The sequence below is a fragment of the Gossypium hirsutum genome, chromosome A06, assembly GCF_007990345.1.
Source record: "Gossypium hirsutum isolate 1008001.06 chromosome A06, Gossypium_hirsutum_v2.1, whole genome shotgun sequence".
Lineage (NCBI taxonomy): Eukaryota > Viridiplantae > Streptophyta > Magnoliopsida > Malvales > Malvaceae > Gossypium > Gossypium hirsutum.
Window position 1 is genome coordinate 60,995,738 of NC_053429.1, and position 13,361 is coordinate 61,009,098.

The following is a 13,361-nucleotide window of genomic DNA, read 5'->3' on the forward strand; positions in this document are numbered from 1 at the left end:
ACGTCAATATCGATAGTTCAGTACAGAATGGCTCCGACAGAATTAAAAGAATTGAAAGCTCAACTACAAGAACTGACCGATAGAGGATTTGCAAGACCTAGTTTCTTGCCCTGGGGTGCTCCTGTGTTGTTTATGAAAAAAGAAAGATGGCACAATGAGAATGTGTATAGATTATCGATAGCTTAACAAAGTGACAATCAAGAACAAATATCCTTTGCCCAGAATAGATGATTTGTTTGACCAATTAAAAAGGGGCTACAGTGTTTTCAAAGATAGATTTGAGATCAGGTTATTATCAGTTGCGAGTTAGAGATTCTGATGTGCTAAACACTGCATTCAAAACGAGGTATGATCACTATGAATTTTTGGTTATGCCTTTTGGACTAACGAATGCACCTGCTATCTTTATGGACTTAATGAATCAGATTTTTAGACCCTACCTAGATCGATTTGTTGTTGTGTTCATAGATGATATTTTGATATATTCGAGAGATGAAACTTAGTATGCCGAGCATTTGAGAATGGTATTGCAGACTCTGTGTGATAAGCAGTTATTTGCAAAGTTCAGTAAATGTGAATTTTGGTTGTGTGAGGCTAGTTTTCTGGGGCATATTGTATCAGCATCGGGTATACGAGTTGATCTGAACAAGATTCCTGCAATAATAGATTGGAAGCCTTCGAGAAATGTATCTGAAGTCCATAGCTTTCTGGGACTAACTGGCTACTATAGACGATTTGTGAAAGGCTTTTCAATGATTGTGACTCTGTTGACGAGATTGCTTCAGAAAGATGTAAAGTTTGAATGGTCAGAGAAATGTCAGAAAAGTTTTGATCAACTGAAAACTCTTTTGACTGAAGCTCTAGTGTTAGTACAACCAGAATCAGGTAAAGAATTTGTGATCTATAGTGATGCAGAATCAGGTAAAGACACATTTTCTTTCATAAAAACTTAGAAAATATCACAAATTCTTTCATGGAAAAACCCTAGACTCTTAATCATTTTGCAAAATAGTACCCTCATTTGAAAGCTCATGCTCTAAGGATCTCAAAAGTAAAAAAATATTTAAGAAAAGCCATTAGGATCACTTACTTGTGAAGGCTTAAAGTTGCTGAAATTTTAGGCTCTTAAACCCCATGCCTTGCTGGAAATTTCAGTGGAGGAAGAAGATGAAAAGGGATGATATCATCCTTCTTTTATTTATTTCTATTTTAGTTAAAATAAGCCACCTAACTCACCAAATTTTAAAATTTTGTCTCCTCTTTGACTCTATGGTCGGCTATGCTCCTTTAAAAGGGTCTAATTTCCCTTTAAAATCCCACAAAATTTGATTCTCTAATAAAATAACACCTTTAGATATCAAATTAGGACTTTTGCACTTTATGCGATTTAGTCCCTTTTCGCAATTGGGCTCACAAATGTTAAAATTAGCTCACCAAATTTTTCATGCATTAATATAAACATGCTATGACCCTATATTAATAATAAAATAATTTATTTGAATTTAGATTTGTGGTCCCAAGACCACTATTCCGAGTAGCCCCAAAATCGGGCTGTTACATTTCTCTCCTTAAGGAGTTTTCGTCCTCGAAAATCTTACCGGCGAATAAGTTCGGGTACTGATCTCTCATATTCTCCTCAGGTTCCCATGTGGCTTCCTCGACTCCATGTCTATGCCATAAAAATTTCACAAGTGCTACACTCTTATTCCTCAACTGTTTGACTTCATGAGTCAATATCTTGATCGGCCCTTCGCCATAAGTCATGTCCAGATGAATCTTAACCTCTGACGGCGCAATCGCATGCGAAGGTTTTGATCTATATTGACGTAGCATGGAAAAATGAAACACATCGTGAATCTTTTCCAATTCTGGTGGCAAAGCCAATCAATAGGCAACTGGCTCTACTCTTTCAGTAACCTCATAGGGTCCTATGAAATGGGGACTCAACTTGCCTTTTCTACCAAATCTGAGAACTTTCCTCCACGGGGATACTTTCAAAAATACTCGATCACCGACTTGAAATTCAATCTCTTTCTGTTTCAAATCCGCGTAAGATTTCTATCTATCAAAAGCGACTTTCAAACAGTCGTGAATCACTTTAACTTTCTCTTCGGTCTCTTTGATTAAATCGACCCCGTGAATTTGACTCCCTCTGAGTTTGGTCCAATATAAGGGCGTTCGACACCTTCTCCCATATAAAGCCTCATAAGGCGCCATCGTCAAACTTGACTGATAGTTATTGTTGTTGGCAAATTCAACCAATGGTAAGTACCTTTCCCCACTTCCCTAAAACTCGAGAACACAACACCGCAACATGTCCTCTAAAATCTGAATCACTCTTTCCGACTGACTGTCGGTTTGAGGGTGAAATGCCTTGCTAAAACTCAACTTTGTTCCCAGTGCGTCTTGTAACTTTTTCCAAAACCTCGAGGTAAATCTCTGGTCCCGATTTGAAATAATCGATAATGGCACTCCATGAAGCCTCACGATCTCGGATACGTATAACTCAGCCAATCTTTCAAAGGAGGAGTCAATACGCACTGGTATGAAATGTGCTGATGCATCGTTGAGAGCACAAAAAATATTCTATTCCCTGTAAAATAGTAAAAATAATAGTAAAGGGAAAGTAGGGTCGAATCCTCAGGGACGGGATTGTATGAATGCTCGTTTCTTGAAATCCTGGACAATTTCTTGGCCAAGAAAACCTGCGTTCCTGAAAAATAATAATAAAAAAAAAGAATTAAGAATTTCGAAATAAAATAAAAATAGAATTTAAAGTCGAATTGAAATTGTGAAATTAAATAAATTGCAAAAATTAAAATGGAGAATATAAAAATAAACAGAGTTTAGAAAAAGAGAAAGTTTCTTATGTGGCGAGATTCCAGCCTCCGGTTGTCTCGATCTGCCTTAGGATTAATCATTGGCTTTTAAGTAACCCTTCTCGAGCAGGATAACCCAGTTATACTGGAAGAGGACGCCTACGACCACCAGCTCCAAGAATTTAGACTTAAGATTTGGCAGAACCTGACTCTAGCCAATAATCGCTTTTGTGGGACTATCTTCTGCTAGATCATCACTTCCCAACGGTGAATACCATGTTGTTTTGTCTCTTGGATTCGCCAACCTCTGACGCAGAAAGCCAACGAGCTGACTGTGCAACATTCCCAAAACGTACAAAGCGGTTGTTCCTTCCACAAGTTGAAAAGATCACCTATTAATGGACATGGACGGAAGCGTCAGGTCCGTAATGCGGAGAAGCGATGAATACCCTATTGAGAAGGCTAAGCACAGATTCTAAGCCTCATGAACCTTTTTGGGGAATTTCAACAACCTTCTGCTAGATTGGTTTAGTGGCTCATGATTTTTGGTAAAGAATAAATATAATAGAAATGGGATTTTTATTGAAGAAAATATGGAGAGAACAAAAGACAGAGTTTTTGGAAGAGGGAGTGTTTATAGAAAAAAAAAAGAAATGTCCAATATGTACCACTCCATCCCCTATTTATAGTACTAGAAAAACTAGCCTATTCCTAATTAAATTCTAAAAGATAAATACAAATAAATAAAGATAATTAAAGATCAATAACCCAAACAACATCCTTTTCTTCGGGGTTAATGGCAAACCCGTCACGAAATCCATGGTAATCCAATCCCACTTCCACTTAGGGATCGTGATAGGTTGAAGTAGACCCGAAGGTACCTGATGTTCAGCCTTCACTTGCTGATACACTAGACACTTGGAAATGAACTCTGAAATGTCTCTCCTCATCCCCGACCACCAGTACACTTTCCTCAAGTCATTGTACATTTTCACACTACCCGGGTGGACGGACAAACAACCACTATGTGCTTCTCGTAGAATCTTCTAAATAAGCTCATTATCTTTGGGTACACAAACTCTATCTTTGAACATTAGACATCCATCGGTGCCCATTCAAAAATCTGATTCAATCCCCGACTCACACTGAGTTCTCTTAACTTGTAAATCTTTGCCACTGTTCTGAGCTTCACGGATTTCTTGCATAAACATCAGTCTAGCTCTCAACTCTGCTAGAACCGAACCATCATATAACAATGCCAAATTGGCATTCAATGCTCTTAATGTAAATAATTATTTTTTACTCAATGCATCGGCGACCACATTCACCTTTCTCGGGTGGTAGTCAATAATCAACTCATAATCCTTTAATAGCCCTAACCATCATCGTTGCCGTAGGTTCAACTCCTTTTGAGTCATCAAGTACTTAAGACTCTTATGATCGATGAATACTCCGTATTTCTCACCATACAAATGGTATCTCCAAATCTTCAATGCGAGCACTACAGCCGCTAGTTCCAAGTCATGGGTCGGGTAATTTCTCTCGTGTGGCTTTAGTTGTCTTGAGGCATAGGCTATAACCTTGCCTTCTTGTATGAGTACACACCCCAAACCATTAAAGGAGGCGTCGCTATATATCACAAATTCCTTGCCCGACTCCGGTTGCACAAACACTGGTGCTTCGGTCAACAAAGCTTTTAACTTCTCAAAACTTTGTTAGCACTTTTCTGTCCATTTGAACTTGACATCTTTCTATAATAGCCTTGTCATTGGAGTAGCGATAATAGAAAACCCTTGAACAAACCTTCTATAGTACCCGGCCAAGCCTAAGAAGCTTCGAACCTCAGTCACATTCTTCGGCGGTTTCCACTCAACAATAGCTGAGATCTTGTATGGGTCAACTCTAATCCCATCACCCGACACAATGTGTCCTAAAAATCCAACCTCCTTAAGCCAAAATTCACTCTTACTGAACTTGGCGTATAATTTCTTGTCTCTCAAGGTCTGTAACACAGTTCTTAAATACTCCGCGTGTTAACCCTCATCACACGAGTAAATCAATATGTTATCAATAAAAACGACTACAAAATTATCTAGATACGGTCAAAAAACGCGGTTCATCAAATCCATAAACACCACTGGGGCATTAGTCAAACCAAAGGGCATAATGAGGAACTTATAATGCCCGTATCTCGTCCAAAAAGCAGTCTTCGGTAAATCTTACTCTTTAAATCTCAACTGATAATAAGCAGACCTCAAGTCTATCTTGGAGAACACCGTGGCTCCCTTTGTAATATCCCGAATTACGGCCTAATCAAAATAGTGGTTTCGTGACCACAAATTCGAGATAGAAATAATTATTTTATAATTATTTTGATGCTTGTGATATGATTGCATGATTGTGTGAAAATTTCGTGATGAAATCCTATGCCTAAAGTGCTTAAATTGAAATTAGGGACTAAATCGAATAATTTGCAAAACTTGCATTCTAGGAGTTTTTAGTAAAGGTGATCATGGGCCGGGCCGGGTCGGGCCCAAACAAAATTTTAGGCCCGTCTACTAGGCCCAGGCATGGCTCGGCCCGAAATATAGGCCTAAAAATTTGTCCAAGCCCGGCCCGAAATAAAATTACTAAGCCCGAGCCCTGCCCGGCCCGATCCATATTAATTTTTTTCTTATTTCATTAAATAAAAAAATTTAAAAATATAATAAATCAAATATATTTAAAAACATAAAAACAAATATTAAAACAAATAAAAATGATACTAAAACAATTATTAAAACAATACACAAATTGACAATATAATAAAAAATGGTTATATTAAAATTTTTAAATGATTAAAAATAAAATAAAAAATATATTAATATATAATTCGGGCAGCCAAAAAACTCTTACCCGAGGCTCGGCCAGTTTTCTAAACGGGCCTCTTTTTTTGCCCAAGCCTATTTTTCGGGCCTATATTTTTACCTAAACCCTCGCATTTTTTGGGCGGGCCGCCCGGCCCATGATCAGCTCTAGTTTTTAGTATGAAATTGCTTTGGAATATTAATGAGGAGGTCTTAAATAGCAATTTGACCAATTTCTAAGTCTATGGACAAAAATTGGACATGGATGGAATTTTTGGAAAGTTTAGTAGTAAGGACATTTTGGTCATTTGCATATTAAATGAAATAAAATGGGAAAAATAACACAAATCATCATCTTCTCCATATTGTTGCTGCCGAATTTTCCCTCTCCCCATAGTTAGGGTTTCTTCAACTTTCAAGCTTCATAATCAAGAGAAACGAGATTCAAGCCGCGATCGAGGGAAAAACAAAGTTTACAAAGAATAGGCTTGATTGCTAATATTTTGTATCAAGGTAAGTTCATGTGTAAATAAGGTAACATAATTTTTATATTAAGTGATTTAATGATATTTATATGATATGGTATTATTATCATGAAATATTGTGTTTTGTGAATTATTATTTGGTAATATGCAAATTATGTGAACAAATTGATAAGTATGAAATGCTAGCAAGTATCAGTTTCTATATTTCGAAGAAGACGATAAAAATGTGTAATTGAGAAGAATCCCGTTTGAACCTTAGGAATAGATTAGAATACAAGTGACATGTCACTAGGATGGTTGAGTTCTGAACTCGTTGAGTTGAGTCTGAGTTCGTGAGATGTAACTAGGCATCCGAGCTCGTTGAGTTGAGTCCGAGTTCACTTATGGATGCGAACGCCCGAGCTCGTTGAGTTGAGTCCGAGTTCACTTATGGGCGGATTACATGGTAGCTTAGCTACCTAAGTTCCGCAGGCTATTGAGTTTGTTTAGCTACGGGTATGGCACTTACGTTCATGAAATCCGCGTATTCGAATTATATTCCGATGTGTTCAACGGGTGAATCTTAAGTGAATGAGAAGAATGCCTAAAACGAAGGTAACATATTGGTAAGTGCGACGAATAAGAAAATTTGACAGGTATGTGCTTAAATCCTCAGGTTGAGAACTTGGTATGATGAAATCGTAGAAAGATATTAAATGCAAATGAAAAATGAATGTCTTGGTGTTGCTTATGCAAATGATGTTTTATGTGGAATTTCATGATTATGTTACTTGTTATTTTCATGTGAACTTACCAAGCATTTATGCTTACCCCCTTCTTTTCATTCATTGTAGTTGTTGACAAGTCGGCTTGAGAATTAGGATAGGTCGAAGATTCGTCCGCACTATCCGAAGGCCTAAATTGGTAAAATGGCTTGTGTGTTTTGAATGTGGCATGTATGGCAAAATACTCACTTTGTGTAAATGATCATATGATATGGATATGTTTGGAAAGAAAAGGGTTTGTAAATAATTAACCATTGGAATGGCCAATCTAAGTCATATTTGATGTTATGTATGTTTAAAATGCTATTTAGTCCATGAAAATCTAAAGTAAAATTTACCATAAAACAGAATCTAACAACAGCAGTGATGTAAATTTGAAAAATCACTAAAAATAGTATAAATGGAATTAAATGATGAGTAAGTTATGAAATTGAAGCTTGATGAGTCTATTTTTATATGGATGGAACAAAACAAGTATATGAGTTACATTTGGTGAGATGTTTAAGTTTTGGTGGAACAGGGTCAGAGTGATCTCTGTATCCCTTATTCTGACTTTAAAAATTCACTATAAATTGTAAAAAAACAATTAGGAATTTTATATTATGTGTATGAAATCCTTATTGAGTATATTTTTATAAGAAATAAACAGAATAGTCATTTAAGCTCTATACAAGGAGATATCTGATTCGTAATACACAGAGGTCAGAGCTGTGACACCCCTAATTTGACCCTAGTCGAAAAGCGGTTTCGGGACCGCTAAACCGAGTAACCAAATTATTTGAACATGATATTTATTGTCTAAAATAAATGTGTGAAAATTTTAAGCTTCGATTTAGTAAATTTCATGTGAATTTAGTCAATAGGGCTTATGTGTGACATTTTTGAAATGTGATAGATCAAAACATAAGGACCTATTAGTGCATGTTGAAAAAGGGGGGACTTGCATGTCAATTTTCCCCCCATCTAGTAGTGGCCGGCCATGACATTATGATGGACAAAGGGTGATGGGCAAAACATGTCATAGACATGTTGTGTTGGTGCATCATGGGAGGAAACAATAAAATAAAGAGCATGGGCAATAAAATATTAGTGTTAGTAGGATGAGAAACAAAAAAAAAAGAAAGGATATGTGTGATTGTCCCCCCCCCCTTGCCGTGAGTTGAAGGAAAGAAAAACAAAAAAAAAAGTGTTCATCCTTTGGTTCATCCTTGGCCGAAAATTTTAAGGAGGAAGGAAGAAGAAAGATTGAAGAGGTTCGGCCATGCATGTAACTAGGCTAAGGTATGTTTGATGATGTTCCATGAGATGCATGCATGTTTTAGTTGTTAGCTTGAGTTCTACCTAGCCCATGGTCTAAATCTTGCTATGTGATGGAAATGGCACTCGGCCATGGATGCATCATTCTTGCTTGGTGTTGATGTTGTGTTGGTGAGATATCAAGTTATTTTTGTGACCAAGTTGAGATTTGAATTTTTGAAATGAGTAAGACTTTCGGTTATGTTGTTTTGTATGAGTAATGGATTGTTGAGTTCATGCTATTATGAATAAAATTGATTAAGAGAGGCTTGAGATAATTAAATATGCATGTTGGTGGTAAGATGAGCATTCGGTTTTTATCATGGAAGCATAGGAAGCTGTTTAAAGTTGAATTTTAGAAAAGTTAAATGTGTGTGTGCTTGTGCTAGTGCCGAATGTGCCTAGGGTGATTTAGCATTGAGTTTGGTGTTATATGAATTGAGTTTTATGGTTTTGGATTTTTAAGTGTTGTTAAATACTTTGAATAATATATATATGTGGCTTTGAAATGTGAAACTCGGCCAAGTGGTTATAAGCATGATTTTAGAGATTCAATGATATTCGGCCGATTTGAATAATTCATGGCACCCCAAGCAAATTAGTTTTAGATGTTAATAAATATTGAAATTATTTAAAAGCATATTACCGAATGTGATTTTAGTCAATGATTCGGTTATGAGTGTTGATTTGTTTTATAATTAGCCGAATGTGTATATGTATACTATGAGGTGGTTTAGCTTAAAGAAAATTAAGGTGCTCGGAAGGTGATCGTCGTGGATAATTTAAGTAATGAAATTTAATTTCTGTTATGTAAAGTGATGACATTGCTGTTTGCAAATTTGAAGTTAAAAATTGTTGATTGAGCATCAAGAGCTTATGGAAACAAAGTCGGGTCGTGGAAAAAGGGAAATTGGTCGAATAGTCGGAATTGACGTACATTAGCGGTCGAGGTAAGTTTTAAGTATTAAAGCCTATAATGTGATTGAGTATGATATGTTAAGCACATATTAAAAGAATCATAACTCTATTGTAAATTTTTATGCATATAGCCTAATGGCTATTATGAAGTATAGGTAAGTTATTGATATGATATGTTGCCAAATGGATATGATATTATGAAGTGCTAAAAGGATATGTCGGAAGAGTAAAATTGTGATAAACCTGCTCAGGACAGCAGCAGTAACATGAATTTAGAAAATCACCATAAATTGTTGGATTTGAATGGGAGGCTGAATAAATTATGAAATTAAAGCTTAATGAGTCTAGTTTCTTATAAAAGAAACCGTGTAAGAAAATTTATTTCCGATAATGAGATATTTAAAGTTGTGTGAGACAGTGCAGAATGACACTGTAATCCTCTGTTCCGTTTTTAGAAAATCATTATAAATTGTACAAAAATGGTTATAAGATAAAATTTATATGCTTAGACTCCTTAATGAGTCTAGTTTCAAATAAAATCAAATACAACACATTTTTAATTCTGTAAAATGAGAAATCTGATTCGTAGTGAAGAGTGGTCAGATTAGTCAAACAGTGAAACAGGAGAAATTTTAAGAAAAATCTGGTATTGATTTGCCAAACCTAGAATTCTGGAAATTTTATGGATGGAAGATATACGAGTCTATATTCAGGAAAAATTAACGGAAAGTGATTTGGAGTTTTTTAGCTCCAGTTATAAATGATTTAGTGACTATTGCTCAGGAAAAACAGCTTGTGCTGAATTTGAGATTGTGTTGTAAACCTTGATAAACTTGTTCTAGTTGCTCATAAGCTATTGATTAAACCCATACGTGAATTCTAAATTGTGATATTGGAAAATGATAGATGTAGATTCAGCCAAGACAGTGTATATATGTGATAAGGCCTAATGGCCGATGTGATGAATGTGAAAGTGTATATGTGTGATAAGGCCTAATGGCCGATGTGATGAATGTGAAAGTGTATATATGTGATAAGGCCTAATAGCCGATGTGATGAATGTGAAAGTGTATATATGTGATAAGGCCTAATGGCCGATGTGATGAATGTGAAAGTGTATATGTGTGATAAGGCCTAATAGCCGATGTGATGAATGTGAAAGTGTATATGTGTGATAAGGCCTAATAGCCGATGTGATGAATGTGAAAGTGTATATATGTAACAAGGCCTAATAGCCGATGTGATGAATGTGAAAGTGTATATATGTGATAAGGCCTAATGGCCGATGTGATGAATGTGAAAGTGTATATATGTGACAGGGCCGAGTGGCCAACGTGATGGATGTGAAAGTGCATAAATGTGATAAGTCCCGAAGGGCATTTGTGTCAGTACTATATCCGGGTTAAAACCCCACAGGCTTTATGCGAGAATATTATCACTGATTAATGTCTGTAAGCTTTGTGCTCGTACTATATCCGAGCTCTAAAGACCCGATGACTACGTGTGGGAATTTTGTCCGGGTAAGACCCGATAACTTCGTGTGGAGATTATGTCCGGGTAAGACTTCGTAATAAGAATTGCTTATAAATATATTCAATGCGAAAGGTTAAACAGGTATGTACTCCAAGTTTATATGTGAGCTTGATTTGCACTAAATCATAAGGTAGTTATGTGATGCATACGAGAGCAATCTATGAGACTATTCCTATGATTATGTGACATCGGATCAGTGTGAGAGGCGATGTGAAATCATACGATATATCTATGTCACATGAGCTCACTTTTATGTGAAAGTTTATCTGCATATTGTATATGATGAGATGTGCATATTCGGTAAAGGGATGGTATGCCCGAAGGAAGAGTGAAATAAAAATACGAACAACTATGTTATAATTTGATTGTTATCTGTTGACACTGCTTAAAACTTACTAAGCATTGTAATGCTTACTCCGTTTACTCTGTTTCCTCTGTTTTATAGATCTCATTGCGAAGCTACAGGCTCGAGGATCGTCAGCAACTAGTCACACTATCACTATCCACTGTTTGGTACTGCTATGTTTCGGATTATCTTATGGCATGTATAAAATAGACTAGTGGCGGAAGAATATTTTGGTTAATGTATATAGCCATGCGAAAATGGCTTATATATGTTTGAGCATAATGTTATAATCATTTGGTATGGAATGGTTAATCACTATCATAATTTGTGCTATTTATGCTAAAAGGGCTAGTTGAATCATGGAAACTATGAAATAGGTAAAGTCTACCTTAAAGGCAGATGCTGGCAGCAGCAGTGATGTAGATTTGGAAAATCACTAAAAATAGTAGGATTGGAATTAAATAATTAATAAATTATGTAAACTAACCTTGATGAATCTATTTTCATAGGAAAGTAACGAAACGATCATATGGACAGTATGTTAAGAGATATTCAGGTTCTCGTGAGACAGGGCCAGAACGGTTTCTGGATTCCCTGTTCCGACTTTGGAAATTCATTATAAATTAACCAGAGATAATTAGGAGTCATGCCATATATTTATAGATTCCTCTCTGAGTCTAGTTTCTATAGAAACAAACGGAATCAGTATTGAAGCTCTGTGCAGGGAGATATCCAAGTCGTAATGCACAAAGGTCAGTGTAGTCGATCCCTGTAACATGGGAGACTTTGACTAATAAACTGTACTAATTGGCCCGACCAAAAATTCTAGAAAAAAATATGTAGATGGGCATATGAGTCTAGTTTCAGGGAAAAATTATGAAACTGATTTTGAGTTGTGAAACTCAAGATATGATTTTTAAGGTGACAGTGTCGCAGGTAGCCAACTGCCTGGAAAATTTTAAAATGGACTGCGATAGTAAGCGAATTTGGTCTGTGAACCCCTCGTGTCCGACTCCGGCAACGGTCTCGGGTACGGGGTGTTACAAGAGCAGTCAAACCCTGAAATAAGGGAGAGTTTAACTAATAAACTGTACTAATTAACTTGACCAAAAATTATAGAAAAAAATTAGTAAATAGATATATGAGTCTAGTTTCAGGAAAAATTTATGCATCTTAATTTTGAGTTTCAGAATTGGAGATATAAATTTTTAAGTGACTATGATGCAGTTGGCCAGCTTGTTTGGAAATTTTAAAAATAAGTTGTTTGAGCTGGTAAATTAATGAATTAAGTTTAGTAACACCTCAAACTCGACTCTGGAGACGGTCTCGGGCGTGAGGGCGTTGCACCCTTCAAATGATCGAATAAATCATCTATCATTGGAAAAGGATAATTGTTCTTCACAGTTACCTTATTGAGCTGTCTATAGTCGACACATAACCTTATCGACCCGTCTTTCTTTTTCACAAACAACACTGGTGCGCCCCATGGTGAATAACTAGGTCTCGCAAAACCTTTATCTGTTAACTGTTGCAATTTTACTTTCAACTCTTTCAACTCTGTTGGGGTCATTCTATAAGGAGCGATCGAGATAGGTGTCGTACCAGGGACCAACTCGATACTGAATTCAACTTCCCTAGCTGGAGGTAATCCAAACATATCTATAAACTCACAACCACTAGTACCGATTCAATCTTCGACTCAGACACTTGAGTATTCAACAAAAAAGCGAGATAAGCCTCATATCTTTTTCTCAAATATTTTTCAACAACCAAGGATGATAACACCACAAGCGGTTTATTCAGTTCATTTGGACCAACCCGAAGGACATTCCCGTCTTCACATTTCAACTCAATAACTTTTCTCTCACAGTCAACTACAACACTATGAGAAGTCAACCAATCCATCCCAAGGATCACATCAAATTCATTAAACGGCAATAACATTAAGTTAGCTGGAAAACAATGACCTCCAATTGTCAAAGGACAATTTCTACACACTTGGTCTACAAGCACATGTTTACTTAAGGGGTTAGACACTTTTATCACAAATTTTGTGGGCTCTACTAACATGTTCATACAAGGTATCAATTCCATACAAATATAGGAGTGGGTCGACCCCGGGTCAATTAAAGAAACAACAGATATTTCATGGATAGAAAAGGTACCCGTAATCACATCGGGAGACTCTACCTCTTCACGGGCACGAATAGCGTAAGTCCTTACAGGCGCTCTGCCCTCAGACCTCACTATAGCATCTCTGGGTGCACCTCTGCTAGAAGCTCCACTTCCAGGGTTCTTTTGTGGTCTACCCCTTAATGGAGCACTACTTACCTTCACTTCTTGCTTTTTCTCTC